Source organism: Camelus dromedarius, chromosome 8 (assembly GCF_036321535.1).
Source record: "Camelus dromedarius isolate mCamDro1 chromosome 8, mCamDro1.pat, whole genome shotgun sequence".
In the NCBI taxonomy this organism is placed as follows: Eukaryota; Metazoa; Chordata; class Mammalia; order Artiodactyla; family Camelidae; genus Camelus; species Camelus dromedarius.
Window position 1 is genome coordinate 41,769,233 of NC_087443.1, and position 26,209 is coordinate 41,795,441.

General features: G+C 37.1%; 1 long non-coding RNA gene across 1 annotated transcript in view; it reads left to right on the top strand.

The window, feature by feature from the left end:
- Positions 1 to 5,121: 5,121 nt before the first annotated feature.
- The window catches only part of LOC116155788 (uncharacterized), a 43,415-nt gene continuing 22,327 nt past the window's right edge, over positions 5,122 to 26,209 (top strand). The window contains exon 1 of the long non-coding RNA XR_010382048.1: positions 5,122 to 5,360. This is a non-coding gene — a long non-coding RNA (uncharacterized LOC116155788). The remainder of the gene's footprint in view (positions 5,361 to 26,209) is intronic.

Here is a 26,209-nt window from a genome sequence, read left to right on the forward strand (position 1 = left end):
AACACAACTTGCCACCCACCATAGTGACTCTCTATTCTCCTTCCTTGCTTTATTTTTCTTCAAGGCATTTACGCAACCCCAACCACCACATGCTTATACGTTTCTTTATTGTTTATCTTTTTTTCAAATGGATGGAAGTACTATAAGGTCAGAGACCATTTGTTTAGTTCACTGGTGTATTCCCTGAGCTTAAAGCTGTGACCGCTGCTTAATAGATGCTGAATATGTTGTTGAAAGTGGAATTAAAGTAGGGAGAACTACAAGGCTATCACATCTTTCCCCCTAAATTCCTGCTCTGTCATAGTTCCTTCTTCCTGCACAAAGACAAAAGTTCTATTTTTTTTTTTAGAAGAGCAACCAATAAATGGCCCCGAATCATTTTTTTTTAAAAGTATCATTGGGTGGGGGGAAGGTACAGCTCAGTGGTAGGGTGCGTGCTTAGCATGCATGAGGTCCTGGGTTCAATCCCCAGTGCCTCCATTAAAAATAATAATAAAATAAAATTAAAATAAAATAAAATAAAATATAAAATAAAAAATAAAATAACAAATAAACCTAGTGACTCCCCCCACAAAAAAGGAGAACAACAGAAGTATCATCTACTTGGATAGCAAGAGACACGTATGTCAAAGGAAAACACAGCCTCAACAGCATTTTGGAAAAGAGAAGAATGTTACTTTCAAAGAAGTGCAAGGGAGTTGGACATCAGAAACATTTTCTCACCAAATAAAAATATAATATCATTTAAAGGAAAAAAATATAAGATTTCCACAGTTACTAATTCATAATGAACTGAACATGTTGAAAAAACTAGACATTTCTCACAATTATTGTAGTGGCAAGGGCCAGGGCATGTCTTCACACATTATTATAAACACTAGGAGTAAAGTTGTTTCCTTGAACAGGAAGTGCTCAATGTTTCATTTATTTCAGGGACCAGACCTTGACAAACTGACCTGTTATTTTTGGTTTGTCTCCGTGCAAAGTGGTTTTGTTTTGTTTTCCTTTCTGAAGGTGGGTCACAATGTACATACTCATAATGACTCAAGGCAATATGTCCATTTTGCTTTCACACTCCTAAAATTCAGAAAGACTGATTGTCAAAGAATGACAGAAAAATATCTGGCAACTGAAAACCAAAGCAAAGTACATGTCACATTATTAATATTTGAAAAAGTTTGCTTCAAAGCTATGCTAATATGATAATGATGATCAACCAAATTGGAAGAATAAGTGAAAACTCTCCCCAGATATTCTTCTGGTGGAAACCGATGAGCCAGAGAAAGAAGTAGATTTTGTTAATTATCAATTATTACTTTGACTCAAACTATTGGTATTATTCATGAAGTTCAAAGTCAGTAGTGGAGGGAGATGTGAGTTGTCCAGCTTGTGCATGAAGAAGAATAAGTTTGTGTTAGAATACTTGCTAAACTGAAATGTTTCCTTAAAGCAGTCTTAAACCTCACTGGAAAAGACAAATGAGTAGTATTTTGATGTTTATCCTCCTGCTTTTTCTGTTTTAGAAGTAGTGTAAAAGGTGCAGAGGGAAAAATGATGAGCAATTTATAATTAAGGCATAATATGAAAAGGAATATATGTATGTGTATGTGTGATTGAAACATTATGCTGTATACCAGAAATGGACACAACATTGTAAAACGACTATACTTCAATTAACAACAACAACAAAAAGAAGGCGTGACCAAGGATCAGGGGTAGACTGGGTCAGTACTGGGTAATCTCAGCTGTGCTTATCTCTGGGGATACCTCAAACCATGATGCTAACCGTTGGCTAAACCTAAATGAAGGGCACGAAGATGGATCAGGGGCAACGTGTACCAAGCAAGTCAGCACATTTTATAGAAAATGTATTGATAGATTGCTTTGCATTTGTTTTACATTTTCTTGGTTTTACTATTGAATCTAGTCTATGTTCTGGTTTTGACTGTGCGACCAGAGTGGGTATAAGAGACTCCTCTTTGAATAAGTGGTTCTTCTGAGACCAAGAATCTTGCATGTATCTTGGTGTCTGGACCTGAAGTCAAAGCATATCCTGGGAATCTGAGAAAGAACCTTGGAATCTGTGCCTAGAAACTTGCTTCTCTCTGATATTTGCCTAGGCTTTATTTCTGCTGCTGTGCTATAATCCTTACCTTCATTGAATCCTTTCCTGAGTACAACTTCAAGAATCCATGCATTCTTTCAATTATCTGACCCTGTGTAATTACTGCAACAACATTAGCTTTCTTTCATACATCTTAACAAAATGACTCAGAAAGTTTGAAGAATAAGCAAAGATACATGGGCAACTGCAAAAAACAAAGGAAAGCAGACGTCACATGAATAGTATGAGGCAACCCCCCATTCATGGATAAAAGCATTTAATGATACAAAAAATATTTATGATGATACATAGTATATTATATAAATTGTATCATTATATAAGTATAATGATAAATGATAAATTCACAATAATAAAATAACTGAATCTTTTGGAACAAATAATATCATTATGGGAACATGAACACAAATCTCAACATCAAAAAGGAGGGTGGCATATGATCACTGGACAAGATATCTGTCTAGGTCTTTCTGGTCCTCACACAGCTGTGGCACAGGGATGACCCACCCAGGCTCTGGAGACAGGAAGTCAGGGTTCACATCCCAGCTCTTCCATGCTCAGCTATGTGATGCTGTTTAAGTCATCTAATCTCTCTAATTGTGTTTCCATAGAGCCAAAATGAGGGTGATGACACTATTGCCTACTTCTCTGATTACCATTTGAGTTTAATGAGATAATACATGTAAAAGTGCTTGGCATTTAGTAAGAATCAAATAAAAGCTAGATATCTTTATTTTAAAAATTATTATAAGAACCTTGCTTGAAGGTTAGTATCTTTTTTCCCCAAAGTCTTCTTTCTGGTTATCTTGACCATTGGGGTGGAGGAAATGAAGATGTACTTTTTTGATGTCCCATTCTCCGTGATTTAAGAAACCCATTTCATAAAAGGGGGTTTTCAGGAAAGTAATTTGTTCTTCTTTGGACATGTGATTAAAGAACAGCAACAATTTTGTGTCTGAGAACTATGCCCCTGAAGATAATCTGTTCTACCCCACTTCCATTGCCCTATTTAGACAGATTAATAACAGTGCTTTAATCAAGATGTCTAAATCTGTGGAATCCAGTAACTGGACTACTATGACCTTGTTCACTTTAGGTGACATAGTTAACAGAAACAGATGAAAATCAATTAAAGATTTGTAATGATTTGACCTTTGGAGTTGGACTCAAGGCTGAATGCCAAAAGCCATTATTTAGTCCCTAAATAACTTTTTAATCTTATTTGTGCCTATTTTATTGAACAGAATTATTTGAACAAAAATATTCTGCTGTGAGAATGATATACCACCTTTAAGTGCTTTGGGGATAGCATTTAAATGACTAATGACAAGCATCCTCCTCTACTTATCTCTAATATTTTGAAATTCCACCTATAAATCATTACTAAATGACTTCATTATCTTTGGAGAACTGCATATGTGAATTAAAATGCCATCGCTCTGTTTTGTTACGTATAACCTTATTGACTCAATTTTCTTTTGAGCTCTGTTAAGCAAAGTCTTTGGGGAAAAATTTAATTTGAGTTAAAGCTTACATTTCCATTCACGAAGAAACTAATTCCACACTGGCTATGTCCTAAAGGGACTAGAAACAACTTAAGATCATTATCATTATTGAGGAAAAGTAGTCTTAGATTTTTATTAGCTTAATTTTTCATACCAAAAAAGGTAAGAACTCTGGGAAAGTGATACTGGGTAATAGTTGGAAATATTCTTCCAAATTAGGATACCAGAGTTATATAAATTAAAGTATTTATAAGTTGATCCATTGTTCTCTCTTTTCTCTCTTAGAAGCACATGAGTGAAATAAGAAAATGTCATTTTACTGTAACATAAATTGCATTTTCTTAGAGTAATTATTTATAAATCTTCAAAGAGGTGGTGGTCTTCAAAAGACGGAATAGTTTTTGAGTGAAGTACTGTCCAGTAGCCCACACAGAGTGTTGTAATATATGCTAGAAGTGAGGGAGGGGGAAGCAGATAGTGAGAGGACAAAAGATTTAAGAAAGCTTGGGGGTGTATATCTCATTGTGCATAGCATGCATGAGGTTCTGGGTTCAATCTCCAGTACCTCCATTAAAAAATTAATTTTTTTTTAAAAAGGGAAAAACAGTAAAAAAGAAAGCAAGCAAGCTTCTAGTATACCTAAGGAGATTGGGCAGTTAGAATAATCAAGGTCTTCTATCATGTGTCAAATGAGTGGTAAAAAGAGTAAATGAGGTCACATTTTATATGAATTTTAAATTGAACAATATAAAGCTATTAATAACACTCATATTTTGGCCTCCAAATTAAAAAAAAAAGTGCCCCAGTTTCACAGCTGGCTGTCTGAGTGTATTGTCATTGTTTTTCATGGTTTGACTGTGGCAAACTTTTGGTACCACTTTAGCTGATAAGTAGGAATACCCAACACTGCCAGAATTGCTAGCTATTGTTTATATATATGTTATTTTGATGACTACTGTCCTATTATTTTAACACTCATTATTATAATTTAAAATGTTGTTTTCTGTAACAAAGCCATTTAAGTATTCATTATGTGGTCATGCTGGTATAAGAGCTAATGCTAATGTTAGAAAAAAGGGGGGGGGGGGAGGGTGGACCCAAGCCAGGATCTTTGGAACAAAAAATAAAGGTGATGAGTAGAATACATAAAAGAAGTGAAAGCAATCCCCACCCTGCAAGAATTTCTTCTAAAGATTAGAGATAATGGTGAAAAAATAAAAGCAGAATTAAAGAAAATCTACAGTGGTTATATATAGATTCAGACATTAGAAGTATTTATCTCCTCCATGAGAATATTCATATGAAATATATCAGTTTTCAGTAATGTGAGGTCCTCAGATATATACTCTCACATAAAACATGACTGATAGGACCCTAAAGATTCAAAGGAAGGATGATATGTCTAGAAAAGTCAAATTTATAGAGACAGAAAATAGATTAGTTGTTCCCGGAGCTGGAGTGCAACAGGGACTGACTATAAATGAGCATGTGGGGGATCTTACTGGAATGATAAAATGCCTAAAAGGAGTCTGATGGGGGTAAAATTCAGGTGCTAGCAGGGCCATTTCCTTCTTTGGGCTCCAGGAGTAAGTCTGTTCTTTGCTTCTTCCTCCTCCTAGAGGCTTCTGGCATACCTTGGCTCCTGGCTGCATCACTCCAATCCATTGTGACATCGCCAACACCCTGGATCCCTACCCCACTAACCCTTCTGCCTCCCTCTTCTAAAGATCCTTGTGAGTACATTGAAGGCCCACCCAGATAATCCAGGGTAATCTCCCAAATCAGGATCATTCACTTAATCATCTCTGCAAAGACCCTTTTGCCACAGGTGGTAACACATTCACAGGTTCTATGGATTAGGAGGACATGGGCATCTTTGAGGGCCATGATTCAGCCTGCAATAAGTGGCTAGAGAGAAGAAAGCAGGAACTTTGATTTATTCATTTTTGCCTCTCCATGCTTACCACTATGCCTAGTGCCTGGTGAATCTGCATTTGCCAAATTAAGGAGAGAACATGAGGAAAGTTACAAAGGTAGGAATAAACTGTGTGTCCAGGGGACTCTGACTAGGTTGTTAGAAGTAGACTGAAGGGTTACAGCATTAGGGGTGGTTAAAGATGGAGTGGAAAGGCAGACTGGGGCCATGTTGCTGAGTGCCCTGAAGATCAGGCCATGTTTTTAGACTTAAACTAGTAAGAAATCATTAAAGATTTCTGATTATGGGAAATAAATGATTATAGGGGGTTTTGCTAAAAGGTTAATCTGGTGAATACCAACCGAATTGGAGAGGAAATACTGGAGAAGGGTACACGTTTAGAGGCTCCTTCAGCAATCCAGCTATGAAATACTGGGGTTTGGGCTCCAGTTGTGGTGGTTGTAAGAATGACAAGGCAGAAGCTGAAACAACATGAGTAAAGAATTACCAGCATTTAATAGTTGTCACTATAAGGACATATAACTTTTTTTTTCCTGTTTTTTTTTTGTTTGTTTGTTTGTTTTTTTGTGAGTGAAGGTAGATTTATTCAGAGAGATACATTGAAAGGCAAGAGAAAGGCCACGAGGTGTGGGGGTTGGGTGCTCAGATTAAAAGTAGGTACATACTCCATAGACAGAATGTGGGCCATCTCGGAAGACGGAGAGGGGTGGCCGACATATAACTGTTAAGATTGATTGTATTTGTGCTACAAGGAATTGAAACGTCAATATAATTAAATAAAAGTTGTTTGTTTTCTTATATAACATAGAGACTGAATGTAGGTGGCTGGGAATTTACATAAAACATTTTTTCCTATGATTTTACAGAAAAATCCAGATGAGAGTGTTGAGCTATTATTGGGAGTTAGAACAATTTTTTTTCCAAATAAAGATGTAGGAAACATAAATATAAAATAAACAATGTTTCCATTCCAAAAGTGAATGGGCTGGAAGGATGTTTTCCTTAGGGACTTTCAAGGGTTTCTCAACAGTAAGTAATATTTGACTAGGTGCTCACCGTCCTCTGAAAGACCTTGAGAGAACACAGATTCTACAGTCAGGACTTCTATGACCCTTACAGTCTTGGACCACTTCAGGTCCTTTGTTGTCTATTGATTGTATCTGCAGTTGGAGTTGGAAGATGTGAGAAGTGGGAAATATATTTTTTAATGGCTATTTACTGCTTATTTATATAATGATTTTTGGCAGTTGCCATATCTCCTTTCTCTCTAGTATCTTAAGAAAAAAGAGAGAAGAGAGCCTTTTAGGTCATCTTTGGTGGTCACAAATGGGTAAGAAGCCGAGTAAAAAGCCTTTTTATACAAATGTTTTTCCTTTATAATTATACACAGCTATCTGAAGATCTTTTTAAAGTTCTTATTACAGCAGAAATGACATTGCCAACATGGTGAATTCAAATTCACAAATAAGCTCTCAAATACTGGCTATTATCAAAAAATGAGGATATTAAACTAATAATCCTGAAATTAACCAAGGCATTTATAGTTTGAAAAAAATAGACTAAATTACATTGAAGGTACTCTAGGAGCATCAATATGGTAACACAAAATAGTAATTCTACTCTTCACTATAACTGTAAAAAGAGAGCTTCCCAGAGCAGAAACTTTGGCTATCTGTATGTGGCTTTCACCCCTGCCTGAACTTCCTAATCAGCCCCTTCCATTGCTGAAGATTTTTTATGATTTCATGAGGGAAGAAGAAATGAAAATCTCAATCACTATCATGCTTTAAGGAAGACTTTAAAAAATGTTGGTTTTTAGGAGGAGGGTATATAGCTCAGTGGTTGAGTGCTTGCTTAGCAAGCATGAGGTCCTGGGTTCAATCCCCACTACCTCCATTAAAAACAAATAAATAAATAAACCTAATCCCCCCCCCCCTAAAAAAAATAAAAAATGTTGCTTGTTTATCATTGTGGTAAAATAAGTTATCCACAGTCACACGGGAACTCTGCCTTGCTCAGTTCTCTAATATTCTCACCAACACTCCAAGTGCTAGCTCTTCTTTTGGGAAGGAGTAGTTTCCTGTATTACGATCATCATTTAGACCACATTTACCAAAGGAGTACCACCTCTGAGCCTCTCTGACTCTTCCTTCTGCTCCCTGTAGGTGGCAGGAAGGTGAGTTGAGAGTTGTTACTCTCCCCATTTGGACCTCTTTTTGACTCAGGTCATGTGGCCTCTGGTCCCTATTCCTGCAAACTATCTCTCTTTACACACGTGTCTGAGAGAATTTAGGATTTAGAATCAGGAGGCAGTGGAAGATCTAAGCCTTTTGCCGCCAATTTCATTTCCTTGCCTTTGCCTCAAGGGTCATCAGATGCTGGCTTGAAGGGTACTTTTAAAATTTCAATTCTATTCTTATCCTTTGAGTAGGAACCTTGCAGGGGCAGGGAAGAGGTGGTAGTCTGCAGAGCATTGCTGCATCCCTGGCTGTACTGTCACTGAATACCTTCACGTTTAATTATCCTCCATGTAAGTTGGTATGACCAGTTTGCAGAGCCATTTGGCTATACTAAGTAAAGATAAACATGCACATATTCCCTGGCCAGCAGTTTCACTCTAGATACAGTGCTGGAGAAGCTTTCACACAAAAGGCAAGAAGGTACATCCAAGGAAGTTTGTTGCTGCTTTATGATAGCCAAAGAATGGAAATAACCTAAATGTCTATCAATAGGGGGATGGATAGATTGTGGCATATTCACAGAATACAGTTTTATTCAGAAGTAAAAAGTGAACAATCTAGAGGTCCCACACCTCTCGTCTATAGAAATGCTATTATGTATTTCATGAAAACAATGGAGGCATATGTATAAATTGAATTGAAAATTGAATTAAATTAAGTTTAAATTTAAATTGAGTAAATTTTATTTACATTGAATTGAAAAAGAGAGACACCAAATTTAGGAGAGTAATTATTCCAGGGTAGGGGTACCAAGAAATAGAATTGTGGAGAGGTACAAAAAGGTTTTAATTGTAATATTTTAATTCCTTAGACCATGTGTGGGATACACATATGCTCATTGCATTATTCTATATACATTTTCATATGCTTGGAATATTTCATTTCTAAAAATCTTCCAAACTCCTACGAGATGCCAATAATATTGCATATGGACAATTTACAAAAAGAGAGATATCTTTGAGATCAAAATATAAGGAGTAACTGATCTCTCCTGAGAAACCTTGGTGTTTTCTTTTCATTAACAAGGCAAATCACTTACTATTAATACTTCCCTTTACCTGCCTGTAAGCGCAGAACCAAATTTGAGCTCCAACTTCAGTAACCAAATAGTATCTGTACTCTTCCTCCTTGAACTTGATTTTCTGTCAAAGCATGAATTTTCCCTGGTCCTGCATTTGTTTATTCTGTTTTATGGTGATATAAGCCTCTTCCTGTCCTTTGAGTGAGAAAAAGAGTTGTAAATGGAAATACAAAATTATTTTTCGTGTTCTAGTGTTCTCTCTGCTCACACAAATGCACAGTATTTGCACAGGGCAGGGCTGTGTATCTGCCTGTTTACCTTTGTGCACCTCTGTGTCTAGCATAGCGTCTGGCACATGGTAGGTATTTCATTGTTTGCTGGTTAAATGAGTTAATAAACCCACAAATTCATCCTTAAACAAATCTTAATTTTTACACATTTCAGAGGTGTCCAATTTGTCTTGTTATAAGTTTAGCTTTAGCAAACATCTTGGTGAATGAAGTTCTGGATTATTTCCTAAGGTTATTTTTCCAGAAGTAAAATTACATGCATCAAACGATGTGAGCATTGAGTGGCTATTGAAATGTTTTTCCAAATTGCTCTCCAAAAAAGCCTTCACCAGTGTCGGCAGCAACAAGCAACGTCTGAGGGTATTATTTCCTGCATAACACCATCTATATTCATGCAAAATTTTGTTTTGTTATGTTTTGCAGTTTGATAGTTGTAAAATTATATCATTTTTAAATGTTAATCATTTTTAAAATGTTACTTTCCCTACAATTTTTATGGTGAACTTCATATACTCTTGTGAAAAGTCATCTGACTTTTCCAAACTTCATCATAGATTTTCATCATTTAGTATAAACCAGCAGAGAAAAATAACCCATGGAAAATATTGAGGCTTCTTAATTCCCCTAAACTGTCTTTATGGCCTATGGGTAATAAACATCTTTGGTCTTCAAATTTCTCACCTATAAACTCTATAAACTGGAGATGAGAATACATACCTTGGATGCCTATTGTATTACAAATCGTGTATATAAAATATTTACTAACACATGGCAGGTGTCCAGTAAATAATAACTGTTATTATTTTAATTTAACCTGTAAAATTAGGTTCATGATCTAGATAAACATTGAGTTCGTTTCTTGGTCTATGGACATAAGGAACAAATATATACTAATTATGGATTCTTTTCATAACCCATCTTGAAGTACCTTAAGCAAAAAGTGGAATTTACCAATAGAAGGGTAGAATAATGAGTAAGAGGAAAGATCAGGGATCCAGCAGGGCCTCCACGTATAGAAGCCCTCAGTCCTGATGTTGCCAGAATGTTCTCTCATCAATTCCTATCTCTGTTCTCTCTGCACCTGAGTGCCAATCTCTTTCTCCACAGGCAGACGTTCCCCACACAACTGCAGAAAGCCCTCAGGTTTTACACCTTAAAGCTTCAGTTTCTGAGGAGAGATTGTCTGGACAGTGCCTCAGGTCCTGAGTCCAGATAAGGAAGGGGCTTTTTGACCTCCCTTGGCTCAGGTGCCCATGTCTCCTAGAGCTAATCCCAGGGAACTCATTCTTTGAGGGTATATGTAGATTTAAGATAAAGTGGTCAAGGAATGGGGAATTAAAGATAAGATGTCTTCAGAGGGAGATGCAGTGTGTACCTCTGAGGAGAGAGAGGAGGATAAACCTCTTACCACAAAGCTTAGAGGATTTCAAGGAGATGACTTGAAAAGCTTGACCTGTGATTCATAGAGACTGTAGGCTAATGTAAAGCCTTTGTAAGGGGAAGTCTAAAGATTTGAAAGTGAAGCTGGCAGCCAAAGAGATTATTGCCTTGGAAATAGCTTGCAATCCTAGGGTTTGTCAGTGTGAAAAAATGCATGAGAAGTGAGTATGTTGGTACAGAGAGCAGGCTCAGAGTCATTTTAAAGGGACTTTGGACATGAAAAGCATGGCTACAGACAATGGAACTCTTAATTTTTTCATTATGTGGTCTACCAGAAAACCAAAGACTGACAGTCTGTGACAGTTAATATTTTGAATCATCTTGAAGGAGTCAAGGGTTGCCAGATATTTGGTTACATATTATTTCTGGTGTGTCCATGAGAGTGTTTCTAGCAGAGATTAACATTTGAATTGGCTGACGGAGTAAAGCAGGTGGCCCTCCCCTATGTGGATGGGTATCATCTAACCTGTTGAGTATCTGAATAGAACCAAAAGGTGGAGGCAGGGGAAATTCTCTCTCTCTGCTTGAAAGCTTGAGCTGGAACATTGATCATCTTCTACCCTCAGACTAGGACTTAACAGCATCAGTGCTCCCTGTTCTTATGCCTTTGGACTCTGGCTAGAACGACTCCACAGACTTTCCAGAGTCTCCATTTTGCAAATGGTAAATTGTGGAACTTTTCAACCTCCATAATCCTGAGTCCATTTTTTAGAATACATTTCTTTATTTTATATATATATGTAAAATAAACACATAAATAACTGTAACTATGTATAAAAATTATTTTATATATTTATATAACACTATATATTATATGTATCTAGCCAGCTGCAGTGGATTATTGCCCAAATATAGGAACCTCAAATAAAGAATGAGATAGCTTCAGAAATGAAGCGGTTCCTAAAGAACTTATTTATAAACTCCAAGAAAGAGAGCCCCTTTAGGCACTGGGCAAGTTCAGAGAGAGTTACTTAAACTGTCTGCTGCAGCCAGAGAAAACCAAGACATCTTTTTGTTTTTCAAGGAAGACAGTGTCTGCACTTTTCCTCTTCTTTTATTTGGGTTCCCACAGAAGCAGACTCTTAGACATGGATGTGAGTTCACATAGTGTATTTGGGAGGTGATCCCAAGAAGCTCAGGCAGGGGAGTGGGTAGTGAGTGAGATAAGGAAGGGAAGGAAGCCAGTAACTCATTAGAAATTGAGTAGGCTACTGGTATGGGAACTGAAGCTCAATCCTCCTGCTCTGGGTATAGAATGCACTTCAGAGTTATTCCAGCCAAGGGAGCTGGGTCTCCATCAATTCTTGTCAGTCATTTATTGAGGGCTGCTCCCAGGAACATTAATTCCTCAGACATTCTGGCCTACTCTGGATGCACAAGGAATGGGTTCCAGTGGCCAAAGGAAGTCCTTAGATGTAGGGTCATGGGGCTTGCCACAGTCGGTGGAAGTCGTGGGTGCCCTGCACTCAGCATGACGGGTGATGGGCAGAGCAATGACAGCAGTTGCCTCCCCTCCACCCCCTCCTCCTACTTGAGGCTCTTGGAGGTCAGAAGCAGCTTTGTAGGTGGGGAAGGAGGAGTGGAAACACCCTCCTGGGAAACCAAAGAATCCCACTCTTTGGAGGCTTCCCATATGCAGTAGCCCCAGGCTGAAGGAAGGGAGAAGTCTAATTTGAATGGAGTTTTGAGTTTTTACTTTTGCCAGAACTGAGCATTTTAATGCCTGAAATGAGTAGTCTTGGGACTAAAAGGGACCAGAGGATGATTCACATTCTGATAGTCACCAGGAAATTCATGGGACCTGCCCTAGGTATCACTGAATAAATGGGAAAGAACTCAAAGAAGAGGGCTTAACAGACAGTGTAAAATATATTGGTTTTCTCATTGCATGAATTCCACTCATGTACCATTCAGCTGAAGAATTAAACATTCAGTGAATCAGACTTTTTTTTGTCTATAGAATAACAAATACTCATACTAATAAAAATTTGAGAAATTCCCTATGAGCAATTCAGGAATATTATTCAGGATCCATCTTAGTCCCTAAGTGTATTCACTACTCTGTGGTTGGGAATCCAGATTATTGGCAGAATTTTTTATGAATAACTGAGCACTTTTGTGATCTCAAGCACTGATTTTTCCATCCATTACTTACATATTGTGTTTTTGTAACTAAATAATCTTCAAATAGGCCTTGACTCCCCGCTGCTTCACTTAAATATTTATTGACTTTATTTACTATTATTGACTCCTTAAAATTTCTGAGTGGGAAAGAGGCTTAAGGTGAGTAAAATCACAAGTCTATCTATACGATTATGCTAAGTACTGGATATATTATTTCACTAATTTGATTTTTTATAGGACACTTACATGATTATAAAACTGAGAATCCTCAAAGCAACTGAGATGTTTGTTAGCACTAGAAGTATCATGAGGTCAGCATAAGCAAAAGTGATAAAACATTTAAAATAGTTTCCCCTAAAGGTGATATCAACACACAACTTTAATTTATAAACGAGAATAATATTATGAAGCTAATGAAATAAAGAATGCAAAATGGGACAATATACTGTTCTTCCAAGTTAGTAGATTAATTGATATGAAAGTGCTTAGTGAAAAATCAATCTTGATCATACATGGGGAGGTCCTTGAGGAAAAGTTCCATTAGATAGCATATCTCTTTTTCCTGGTCTGCTTCAAAATGGTCTGATGTTTTCCCTGATGGACTTGAGACCCACTGGTTATCTATGGTGAGTAAGGATTGGGGATTAGGGAGAGGGGATAAGATCCCCTATTGACCTGGACCTTGCTAGCATGGCTGGCAAGTGAGGATGGACTTGCCAGCCATGCTAGCAAGATGCCTGGGGCAGGGGAGGAGGATCCCGTGGCATAGTGACAGAGCAGGGATTTGGCATGAGGAAATCAGTGTTTAAGGTATACCTTTGCCCCTTGCTCTTTATTTGATTTTAGGCAATTCACTTATAGCTGAGTCCTCATTTCCACATCTGCAGAATAGAGATACTAATAAAACTGAAAGTAAGACGCTAGGTTCTGGCTCATGTGCCTGTCAGATTGGACTGATAATCAGAGAGGAAATGGATTTTTGGCCTGACGGGAAGGGAACTAAGTCCAAAGTTGAGAAATGAATTAACGATCTTGTTATATATACATGGTAGCCCCACTCTGAGAGATTCTGACTGATCCAGTAGGTTGAGAAGGAGGTCCAGGGAATCCAATCTCCTTGGTGATTTCTGATGTGCCATTTTGAACACCACTGAGTTAGGGGGATATGGCTACCCAGGAAAGGTTCTTTAGACAGCTGTCATATGGCTCGCAAAACAGGATAGAAATTCAGCTCTGAGATCAAGGAGGAAGGAGGATAGTTTTTGTAACATGGGGAGTTGCATTCAAAGCACTTAACAACCATGACCATATGACTTGACTGGTAAATCTGGGGGAATACATGTAGGAGAAGATATGCTCCCCCAAACTAGTGCTCCAGAGAGCCCCTCAAAGTTTCTGGAAGACTATGCAACTGAGGCATAGTTTCCCCAGCTGCTCCTTCCCTGGATAAAAAGAACTCTGGAAGGCTTAATAAACAGTAAAGTGTGCAGGATGGCAGGATCAGCCCAGTGTGGGATGCAGTGGCCTAGATGTTAGCATTTGTCAATCAGTCATTGTTAATGCAAAATAGCGTATTGTTACTTTTACTGAACACTCTTAACTTTGCTACAGGCGAATAGCATTGTTACCTCTATTTTCTGTATAAGGAAATGAAAATTCAGTGAGGCAAAGCATCTTGCTTAGTGTCACAAAGTCAGTAGGGAACAGAGTCCAAGCTAGGATAAGAATCCAGTTCTCTTTGTCCTAAATCCTTTGCTCTTCTCATTGTAAGAAAATTTGCTCGAGAAAAGGCATAGGCATGTCCGCCAAGCAGAGTCAAGGAGTAAGACAGGTCACTAGCGAGGTAGAGAATGCAAAGGATTGGGAATTCATGTGAGGGACAGGGACGATACACAGAAGCCTCTAAGACCTCAAGATTAATAGTAGAAAATAAGAGGTAAGCCAAAAAATTTCTGTCACCCAAGAAAAAAGTCAACAAAAAGCTGGCAAGCCCGCAGGTTGTGATTTCATGCCTGAACAGATATTAAGGTTGGTATTGGGGAGGACCCTCACACCCTCTACAAACAAAAATAGTTCACTTAACGTTAATTACTACTGGTAAATTCACTGTGTCAGAGGAAAATGTCAGTTATTTTGTTGAATGGGGGCTTCTGTAAAAACCAACTGACTTAATTTTTTTTTTTTTTACTTTTAAAGTAGATGCTTGGTGTTATGTGGACAAAGCTTATAGATTTTATAGATATAAGTTACTGACTTGTCTCCTCAGCTCCTAAAAAGTGTAATATTTAAATACCACTATCTTAGCCATAAAAACCAGGCCAATCATATTCTGATTTTGTCATGGATGCAAAGTCCAATGCACAGTTTGGTCCCACAGCACATTCACAGAGGAAACAGGTCCAGAGATGTTCAGCGATTCATCCAGAACCAGGACTTGAACCTGTATTTCCAGGTCCTGGTTGTTTAGCCTCTTATTCCTCCAACCAATCAAATAGATACTTAAGAATAGTGGATAGGTTATGGTTAGTGTTTTGGATTGTTCTAGGAAAATCTTTGTAGTATAAATAATGAATGTACCTGAAGACCTTATTATAAATGTGCTCTGTGTTGGGGAGAGTGATTCATAAGCTCATTTGCTTCGTGACTCATTGTTCTCAGAAAATAACAAGGTTCCGAGGAGACAGTGGTTTTATCCAGTACTGGTCACTTGTTTAACCACTTTCACCTCCTTTTTGAAAAACGACAACAATACAACAGCCAGGTAGAGTGCTTAAAAGAGCATCAATGTATTCATCTTCATTATCTAAATCACACGACAGGAGAACTTCTTTGCTATGTTCATACCTATGAGAAAATTGATACTAGTTATTTCTGGACAGAGTACCTACAGATGAGAGGCTTTTAAACATAAAAATTAGAGGTGCATTATAACAGATCATGATTACTCATTATAAGCTTTTCCATTGCTTTGAGTCAGTCTTATCCCAGGTGTCATTGAGAACCTACAGAGTATTTTGAAGATTAGGTTGTCATAACACAAATTGGAGAGGGTATCAGAATTCATTCAAACTGAAAGCGTACTAGATGATGGGTTGAGTAGTAAAATGTGTAGGAGAAAATTCTCTTGAGATAATAATCCTCCTCCAACAGCTTCATGAGAAAGAAAAACAGCTTGCTGCAAAAAATGCATCTCTTGGTTTCCCAAGTAGGAGATTATTTGAAGGATGCCTGTTACTTGACACCAATGCAGAATGTCTCCTTATCCTTTTCGTATTTCTTTGTCCTTTTGTCTGCTTCCTATCGTAATCCAGGATGAAAATGAAAATAGGTAACCTGTGTAAAATTAATTCAGTTGCAAGTAATTAAGAAAACAACAGAACCTCAGCTCAGACTAGATTATATAGGGGCTGACTTATTGGCTTATGTAACTGGGAAGTTTGAGGGAAATCAGGCATGATTTAGTTGAGGGACACAAAGGATGCTAGTATCTTTATGTAGGGTCTGTGGGCGTCTGTCACTGAGGTCTACTGTTCTCCATAATGGTCTTGTTCTGACCCAATTTCCAATCTACCTGTTTAACAAGCTTAGGGAAAATGAAAAATGGGGGAAATTCTATTGGCTGTTTTCCAATAAATCCAGAGAAGCACTTAGACTCCCATTGGACTAGCACGGGTTCTATGCCCAACTGTGAGTCAATCACTGAGGCTAAGGGAATAGGTTATGTGAATGGTCAGGCTGGAGGGTCGTGTGACCACCATGGTTGGTGAGGGGGGAGCAAAGAAGTGAGGTCAAGTGAGGTCACATAACAGAGGACAAGAGCCATGATTTCTATTACTGGAAAAAGAGATAGGCAGGCAGAAGCGGTTGATATTTACCGTGTAGCCTGCTGGTTACCAGTTTTTGAACCAAAAAGGATTCCCTAGGGCCCAGAGCAAACACTTCTTTCCTATGACATTGCTCCTGAGGGGCAAAATGGGTCTTGGAGGCCCTCTGTCCCCACCTCTTAGCAGCCTCTGCTCTGCTTCCATCCTATCAAGTCTTGGCCCCAGTTCTCTCTTATTAGTCTGCCCCTTGCTGGTTTCATCACAGCCCATTCAGTCTACAAAAGAACCGTTTTCTCTAACCTGCCTGGGGTATACCACTATTAAGCTTGAGAGGAAAGAAAATTAGCAGAGGGTGAAGAGGAAAAAATAATTTTTCATTCCAACATATTATAGGACTTCATGTTAATTACATTTCTTTTTCTCAAAAAGTCTAATTCCTCCATCAATCTGGAGCTATTAACACAAGTGCAAGAGACTGTAGTGGCTAAAGAATTCTGTATGGGATGGTAACATGATTTGCCTTTGTTTACAATCCTGATGTGCCAAACGTCCTTTTCTAATAGAGGTTGAAACATTCTTTTGGTTTAGATTTAAAAGACTTATATCCTTTCAGGAATGTCAGAGCTCAAAATCAAATGAGACAATTGGAGCAGCTGAATTAATAAAAGCTCTGCTTATGGTTACACTTTTATTCCTAAGAAATTTATGGGGAGCTAAAATTCTCTAGTCTGGAAATGGAAAACAGCTTGCTGAATATTGACATTTATTTAACGTCTAGTTCATGTTTTCTGTGCAGACCAGAATTCAATTCACTGTTCAGCTAAATGTCTGCTTTGTTACATCCCTGCTGTTTTAAATGTTTGGAAATTGAATTGAATTCACAAAGAAGGTGCTAAGGCATTTTTGCTCATCTGGTAACTGAATACAAAACCATAGTGATGACAATTTTTAATTTCTTTTGGCCGTAGCTCCCAAGATTGTCATGTTCCATGTATACAGATGCCAAGTATCTTCTCCCAAAGTAAAGGATGAGCTGGGCAGGTGGCCAGTGGGTTGAACTGGAAGATTCTTCCTAAGTTGGGCTGAGATGAGGCCCCAGTCACTGGTGTATGCTGGAACTTGATTTGAGTGATGACTTATAAAGAGCGTTAAACAACTGACTCACCAAGTGAGTCACCCTTGCTGAGCCGTGCACTTTCGTTATTGTCAGAAAGCTATCAAGAAATGGTCTCATTGCTTGCCTAAAGCAAATGGAAATGTCTAGCATATTGAGTCTGCTCCTAGTTTACGCTCTGGATAGAGACCAATTTACACCTGAGGAGGGTGCCAGGACCCTGCTGTGGTGAGACTGGGAAACAGGCAGAAATTGTCTTCCAGCAGCTCTTCTCAAGCCTCCGTTGAGTGCATATTTACTCCTTAACTTCTTGACACACAAAGACACACTCCCAATCACTTCCTGGGTTCTGATGGTTGGACACTGTGGCTCTCTCTCATCAGATGACACCTTTTGCTCTGAAACTTTCCCCACTCCCTTGCTCCCTCCCTCTGCACCAAACTGATCCTCTAAGGTCCTCTCCCTTGGGCCTGGCTAAATGGTTGAAGTTAATTTAATAAACATGAATTTGAGTATTGAGCCAAGGTAGTTGATGAGATATTTACATAACATTAGAGAAATCTAATTTATGGAAGACTGAAAACTTTCCTTCAGGCCAACATATGCATGCTTGGCACCTGAACAACTACCATTTGGAAAGGCATCACAGTTTGGTACAGAGTGGACCAGGAGTTATACAGGTTGGGTTCTCCATCTGGGTAATTTTGAATAAGTCTTTTAACGTTTTAGAGATTAGGTAGTCTTACCTCTAAAAAAGGAAGAACCAGTGCTCTCTTTTCTCACTGCAGTGGCCGTCTGCTGGCTATGCCTGCTTGGCGGGTATTTCCTCTCCTTTCCAATTTTCCTCTGCACAAATACCTCTCCCCACACTCAGTCCATGTGCTTTGCTTTATGGTATCCTGGACCCCACTCAATTCAGAACAGTTAGAGTTAGCCTGGGGACTTGCTGCAACTATTGGAAAAAAGGTGAACTCTTTCTGCTGGTAACATCAAGTGCCACCTTCATCTTTGTCGTATCGTCATCTTCGTCACCACTGGAGGAGAGCCGCAGGCCTAAGACATCAGGTTAGCAACACCAGTAGAAGGGTGTAGTCAGCATCATTCTTTCAGAATCTGCCCATCAGTCACAGGAAAGATCACTGGCTGGCCCTGATTGGGTCAGGAGCTCATTCTTGAATCTTGTCATGCTTGTTGCCAGATCTATTCCTAAACTACATGATCCAATAAATCCTCTTGTTTGCTTAAACCATATTTGAGTTGAATTTCCGCCACAGACAAAAGGGTTCCAACAAATCCAGCTTGAAAGCAGTAAAAATTGCATGAACAACTGGCTTTTGTGCTATAGCAGGGTTTGGAGCATTTTTTCTGTCAGGGGCCAGATAGGAAATATTTCACGATTGTGGGCTACAGAGTCTGTCTCAACTCTCCAGTTCTATCCACTGTCATATGAAAGCGGTCATAGGCAACGTGTAGATAAATGAGTGTGGCTGTGGCACACTCATTCATTTTATATAGAAGAAATAATATTTTATCCATAAATGTTATTTATGGACACTAAAATTTGAATTCTACATAATTTTTATGTATCTTGGAATATTATTCTTTTGATTTTTTTCCCAACCATTTAAAAATGTAACAATCACTCTTAGTATCAAAACAAGAGTCATGCCATGGTTTTCTTACCCTTGCTCTGCAGCAATATTTGACTGCCAGACTCCTAGCAACTGTCTTTCTGGAGATTCAAGAAAAGGTTCAGTGACAGCTCTCTGGACAGTCACTGAAGCAATCATTTTTCAGTGACTCCAGGCTTTTTGTTTTTGTTTTTTGTTTTTCTTTGGCCTTCTTATAGCTAATGTCTGCCCAGTTCATAGAATTGGCCACAGAGTGAATTTGATATGAATGTTAAATGGCCCAACCACTTCTCTGTATTTGTCCTGTTCTATTTTTCCCAAGGGACCTTTAAATTATATAATCTACTCAGACATTGAATTGAAGAGATCCACAAGGTACAGAATTGATCAATGTAGTCTATAAAAAATAAAGAATCACCTGTTAGAGAATACATTGAAGAGTACTTAGCCATAGATTTACGGTCAAGACATGTATAGCAAAGACAGTGGCTCAAAGAGGAAGGTACAATGTGGTAGAAGAATCTCCAAATACTGAAAATACCGGATGTGCGAATCAAAGTGTTCATTATCATTATCATCAACACTCTCCTATTGTGTGCATGGCTAAGTCCTAGGGGCTATTTACTTATTTTATGTATCTATAACAGAAATTATGCAGATGTTAAGTTAATAAATTAAGTAATGCCAGTGAAGGTTGTTCAAGGACAGGAAGAAACAAAAATATTAAAAATTTCAAGTAACATTTGGGCATGTGAGTCTGCATTTTCTCATAAATTAAGTAACCCAGCATCCCACTAGCTTTCTTCTTGAATCATTCTGGATACAGTGATTATTTATTTTAACACTATGGAGTATTACCTGAAACAGTTCAGTTATTTCCCATGGATTACCAAATCACTTTGAATGCGTACAATTGAAAGACATTCCAAATACTTGAATTAGAAGTAATCTTCAAGAGCTAATCCTAAGATCCTCCTTTCATATAGGATTTCCTTGCTGAAATACACCTTTAGCGTGACTATGTAAGAAAAGTGAGGAAAAATACGTGAATGTTCAATCACCCTGACACCAAAATGAAAAGCAATTCCAGTTCAAAGTAAGTACCCTTTATCTTCTGTGCCACACTTAAATTTCATCGAGATAAATATATTCTGTACACCAAATTCAACATAATTCCCATAAATAAAGCCAAGTGGGAGACTGTGGTCCTCCATTTTCTTTTGCTACAGAGAAGAACTGATTCATGAGAACTGATGACTTTCTGTTCTGTTTTGATTTGATTTTTCACTTCTGTGGAGTTTTCAGATACCCAGACCTACAAGCCTTAATTCCTGCTGGGCAAAGGAACTTACAGAGGTAGACATCAGTAATATCAGTGTCAGTCTGTAGTGCCTCCAAGTGAAAATGGCGCCAAGCAAAAGAGATTGTTAGCTGTACAAGAAAAAAGGCATGCTTCTTCAAGCAGGATGAAAATAGTGATAAAATAATTTTCAGTACTGACATCTTTCCATCTGGTTTTATATTATTTCTAGACCTAAGTGCTTGAAGTGCTTTGTCAAGAAAAGAAGTTCGCCCAAAGTTGTCTTCTCTCTCTTTTCTATTTATTTCTCCCCTTTTCTGTTCTACTTTACACTCTAAATCACTGTTCTAACCTTATTACATCCCCTGAAAAATTCTCAGGATCTCCCAAAGGCAAAGGGCACATGAAGTCCAAACTCTTAGCATAATATTCAAGGTGCTAATTTTGAATATTCAAGGATTCACATCTCCTTGAGATTTAAACTTGCCTTCTCAACCTATATTCCCATCAGTGCCCTTCAGACATTATTAAACAGGAAATTTCACAATTTCTGGTTTATGCCCTGTCTTTTTCTCCTCCAAACCTGGTTTCCTCTCTTGCCGTCTGTCAAAATTCTCTTTGTTCTTCAAATATAGTCATTGTCTCTAAGAAACCTCCCAAGATCCCCAGGCAGGGTTTAAGTATTATTGTGTTCCCACGCTACCATCTTATAGCACTGTGGATTATATTTCTGTATGTGTTTTTTAACATGTCATCTTTCCTGCTAGAGGGCAAAAGTGTTTGCAGAGAATAACTGTATCAATTAAGTTCATTTTGTCTAATGTGTCATTAAAGGCCATTGTTTCATTATTGATTTTCTGTCTGGATGATCTATTGATATAAGTGGGCTATTAAATTTCCCTACTATTACTATGCTACTGTTGATTTCTCCTATTATGCTTGTTAATATTTGCCTTGTATATTGAGGTGCTCCTATGTTGGGTGCATATATATTTACAATAGTTATATATTTTTCTTGAATTGATCCCTTGATCATTATGTTGTGTCCTTCTTTGTCTCTTATAAAAGTCTTTAAAGTCTGTTTTGCCTGATATAAGTATTGCTACTTTGGCTTTCTTTTGATTTCCATTTTCATGGAATACCTTTTTCCATCCCTTCACTTTCAGTCTGTGTGTTGATAATGATGTTAGCTGGGGGCTTGTCATAAATCACCTTTATTATATTGAGGTAAATTGCCTCTATACAGTCATCTTTTGGTATCCATGGAGGATTGGTTTCAGGACTCCCCATGGATTTTAAAATCTATGACTAATCAAGTCTTTTAAATAAAATGGAATAGTACATTTAGTCCTCCATATCTATGGGTTTGGCATTGCAGATATAGGGGACTGATTGTACTCAGTTTGTTGAGAGTTTTCATCATGAAAGAATGTTGGAAGAGCTTGAGAAGAATTGGAATTAATTCTTTCTTAAATGTTTGGTAGAGTTCACCTGTGAAGTCATCTGGTCTTGGACTTTTGTTTGTTGGGAGGTTTTAAACTACTGATTCAAACTCCTTACTAGGAGTTTTGTCTGTTTACATTTTCTATTTTTTCATGATTCAGTCTTGGTAGGTTGTATGTTTCTAACAATTTACCCATTTCTTCTAGACTTTCCAAAATTTTGATGTATAATTGTTTATAGTAGTCCCTTACTATTCTTTGTATTTGTCAAATATCAGTTGTAATGTCTTCTGTTTCATTTCTAATTTTACTTATTTGATTCATGTCTCTTTTTCTTGGTAAGCTAAGAGTTGTCTATTTTGTTTATATATTTAGCAAAACAATGTCATTAATCTCTTAAAGTTTCTCTTTCATGTTTTTCTCCTGTGATCATTGTTATTTCTTCTTTTTACTAATTTTAAGCTTAGTTTGGTCTTTTTTAGTTCTTTGAGGTTAGAGCTAGGTTATTTCTTTTCTTTTCTTTTCTTTTTTTTTTTAATGTAGGCCTTTATTGCTAGGAACTTCCCTCTTAGAACTTCTTTTGCTGCATGCTGTAAGTTTTGGTGTTTTTCTCTCAAATTTCTCTCAAGATATTTAAAATGTTTTCTTTGCTTTTTTTTTTTTTGACCACTGTTTATTCAAGAGGATGTTTAATCTCCACACATTTGTGAATGTTCCTGGTTTCTTCTTGTAATTACTTATTCTGGACAGGTAACCAATCTGTTTTTTTCCTCTGAAGGGAGACACTGTCCCCATCCTCCACTATAATTTGGTCTTATAAATATCCTTGAAAATATAGTCTGAAATAAAGGTGGCTTTTCTTATAAGATATGAAGAAATGTAAGAGCCATGGAGAATTGTCTCCCAATGGATACTGTATGCAAAAACAACAACAGCAACAACAAAACCCCCCCAAAATTTTAATCCATACCTCATCCCATTAACAGATACTAAATCAAATGAATCACCTAAATTTTAAACCTTTAAGTATAGAGTGTAGTAGAAAACATACAAGCAAATATTTCTTAGCTGTAACATCAAAAATCCAACTCAGCAGAGTTTGTAAACAGTGATTCAGAGGCAAAATTGAACTAGCAGATTAGTTTTCAGGTGGCTCATCTAGTGATTTTTTTTAATTAAAAAATTTTTTTTAATTTAAAAAAATTTCACATTTGGTGAATTTCTGACTTTCATAGAAAAATCTGAACATTTGGCTGCCTACATTTCAGTATGGCAACCATTAGGTATAGTTGAGAATGACCAATGACCCTGACCTTTAGAGGAGACATGTATTTCCAGTTGTTCACAGCCCTCTTGTCTTAGGCCTGATCATTTCTTTCATTTCCTTAACCTTTCAACCCTTCTAAGAATTATTATTTTCAATCCTGTTAACAGATCTAGATCCACAACCCATTCAGTCCAATAGTCAATGTATGACAAAAACTCATTTTCTTAATACCAACCTCGAATGTTAGTTTTAGAGAATATCGAATCCAGCCCTTTTTATTCCTCTTGCAGATGCATAAGCAAAGTAAGATACAAGAACATAAATCGCTTTACCTAAGGTCTGCTAGTGGCAGAGCTGGAACTAGAACCTTAGGCATGTCTGTCAATTCTTTTACACTGCATTCTGCCAGTTTTTTGTCTTCCACATCTTTTCAACAACTATTTAAATATTTTCTATACTAATTCTTTGAGCTATGAATTTCATGTTTGTTAACTTGTGTGTAAAAATGCCTTCTCATAAATTGTCTTAATTTTGCCTCTTTGTATAAGTGGTAGAAAGAGGTTTGGTTTAAAAAAATCCATATTCACCTCTTCTCTATGACCTCTTCTTCTAGATGCTTCGGTCATTTCTCCTCTAATCTTTGTCTTTTGAAGAAACTTAACTTCTCTGTGAGGCTTGCCTTAGAAGTGTCTAGAGGTCAGTCTACCATAGGTTACTGATTTGTGCTTTAGGAAGACCAAGGAATATATGTGTAAGATTGTTCTCCATCCTACCTGCAAGGACCACCACACACAAAGGGAAGCTCCTTATGAAAAGAAAATGCTCAGCCCAAGAGCTACTGATAGTTTCCACATCCCCTTCCACTGGGTCCACTTTTGTGCTCTATCGTTTCTTTCCAATGATTTCTCTAAAGTTCAGTGACCTTTATACATAATTTTCCTTAATCCTTTCATATTGATGTTTTTCTTTTTTTTTTTTTTTTTTTTTACTTTTACCTTTTTATCTCCTAATTTCTGCTCTTAATCCTTAATCTCCTATATTTATATGGGTTTTATTTTTATTGAATGGCTTTTTATTCTTTATCTCTTTCGTCTTTAGATTTTTATTCCTTAATCTTGTTAGCCCTTGCCTTTTATGCTTTATTTTAAACATCATTTATTTTCTTTTACTGTTTTTGATTGTTAATCTCCTGCCTTTGCTAGGCTTTTTAGTCTCTCGTTTTAATCTGTATTTTATTTCTTTTTTTCTCCCTCCTCCTTAGTGTTTTAATGTTACTGTCTTTCTAACCTCCCATTCTTCCTTAATTATTAAAAATTGATCATATATTTTCCTTGATTAATTTTTTTATCATGGCTGATAAGGAGTGTAGGAGTCACAGAGAAGACCTATATTAGACTTGGGGAGAACTGGAAGATTCCTCTCCGTCCACACTGCTTTTACAGGTCCCTCTTAGTAACACCATTTGCCTGTCTTTCTCCTGAATTGTTCATCGTTTTTTTTTTTTTTTTTTTTCTTTTGGTTTCATAAGATTATGTAACATTTATTTATTATAATTTTCTACAGCAGAGTTTTTCTCTGGGGACCTGAATTTTAGGATTAGCTATGGTCTTAGGGGTTTCCATCTAGAATCAAAGGGAACTAGAAGATTGGTTCCCTGCAGAACATTCTTTTATTGACATTTATTTATCTTAATTATTCCATCTTTAATGTGGAAATCATCATCTATAAAAACGTGAACAAAAAAGGTTTTTAAAATTTAATATAATCTTCTGAATGCAGTATTACAGGAGAAGTAAATAGTTCTAGTTTATCTCTCTTGCTCTTGTTTTACTCTTACTTTCATTATCTCTTTTCTCACTTGTAAAAATGAGGATTATAACGCTAACCCTCTAAGCTTGCAGTGAGAATTAAAAAAGAAAAATGTATGTAACAATGAACAGCTACAATGAATAGTAGCTTCTCAGTGGAAATTTCCCTTTTTTTCTTTTTTTTGTTTGTATATGTGTGGGGTTTTTTGATATGTATATATATTTTTAATTGAAATGTAGTCAGTTTACAATGTGTCAATTTCTGGTGTACAGCATAATGCTTCAGTCATACATTAACATATATAGATGTTTGTTTTCATATCCTTTTTCACCATAAGTTACTATGAGATATTGAATATAGGTCCCTGTGCTATACAGTATGAACTTGTTTCCTTTTTTTTCCCTTCCTGGCCAATTAAAAATCATAAGAAATGAATTGCATATAAATTGATTAGAAGAATTAATTTTGAAACAAACTACAAAGCTTATAGAAACAATCAAAGCAGATGTTTATTATCAAACACAGTTAGCCTATGGAAAAAAAAGACACAACAAACACAGCAGTTATTTTGTTAATAGTTGTTTCTTCACTTTGAAATATATTCTTTCACTGATGATTGATGTCCTTATCAGGGACTCTACTAGACCTGAACAATATTTTTCTCTCTCCAAATAATCTTAAGAACCAAAGATCCAGGGTAGGAACATTTTTTTAGAATCAGATACATCACTTTAAATGAGAAATTTCACACTAAATATACCTAATACCTGACAGTGGTGATGTATATGGTAGCTTAAGAAAAAAATGCCAGAGAATTTCCATCCAAAAGCCACCACACTGCAGAACTTCCAGGGTATGTCGCCCACATGAGCTATACTCTAAGTAATGCCTTCTGGGCTCGTGTGACTCCCAACGACCTGCATGTCTAATTTTGATGTCAGCACCATTTATTGTGTCAAGTTACCCTCTCTGCTTATTACTATCTCAGTATGATTTGTTTTTTTCCCTAGGAAAAATAAACACAACATTTTAATATGCAGCCTAGTTGTCCCAGAGTCCATTACTCATTTTCAGGCCAGAAGCTGAGAGAAGAAAGGTGGATCAAATCTTTAAAACTCTGTTGTGACCTATTGCTATTCAAAGC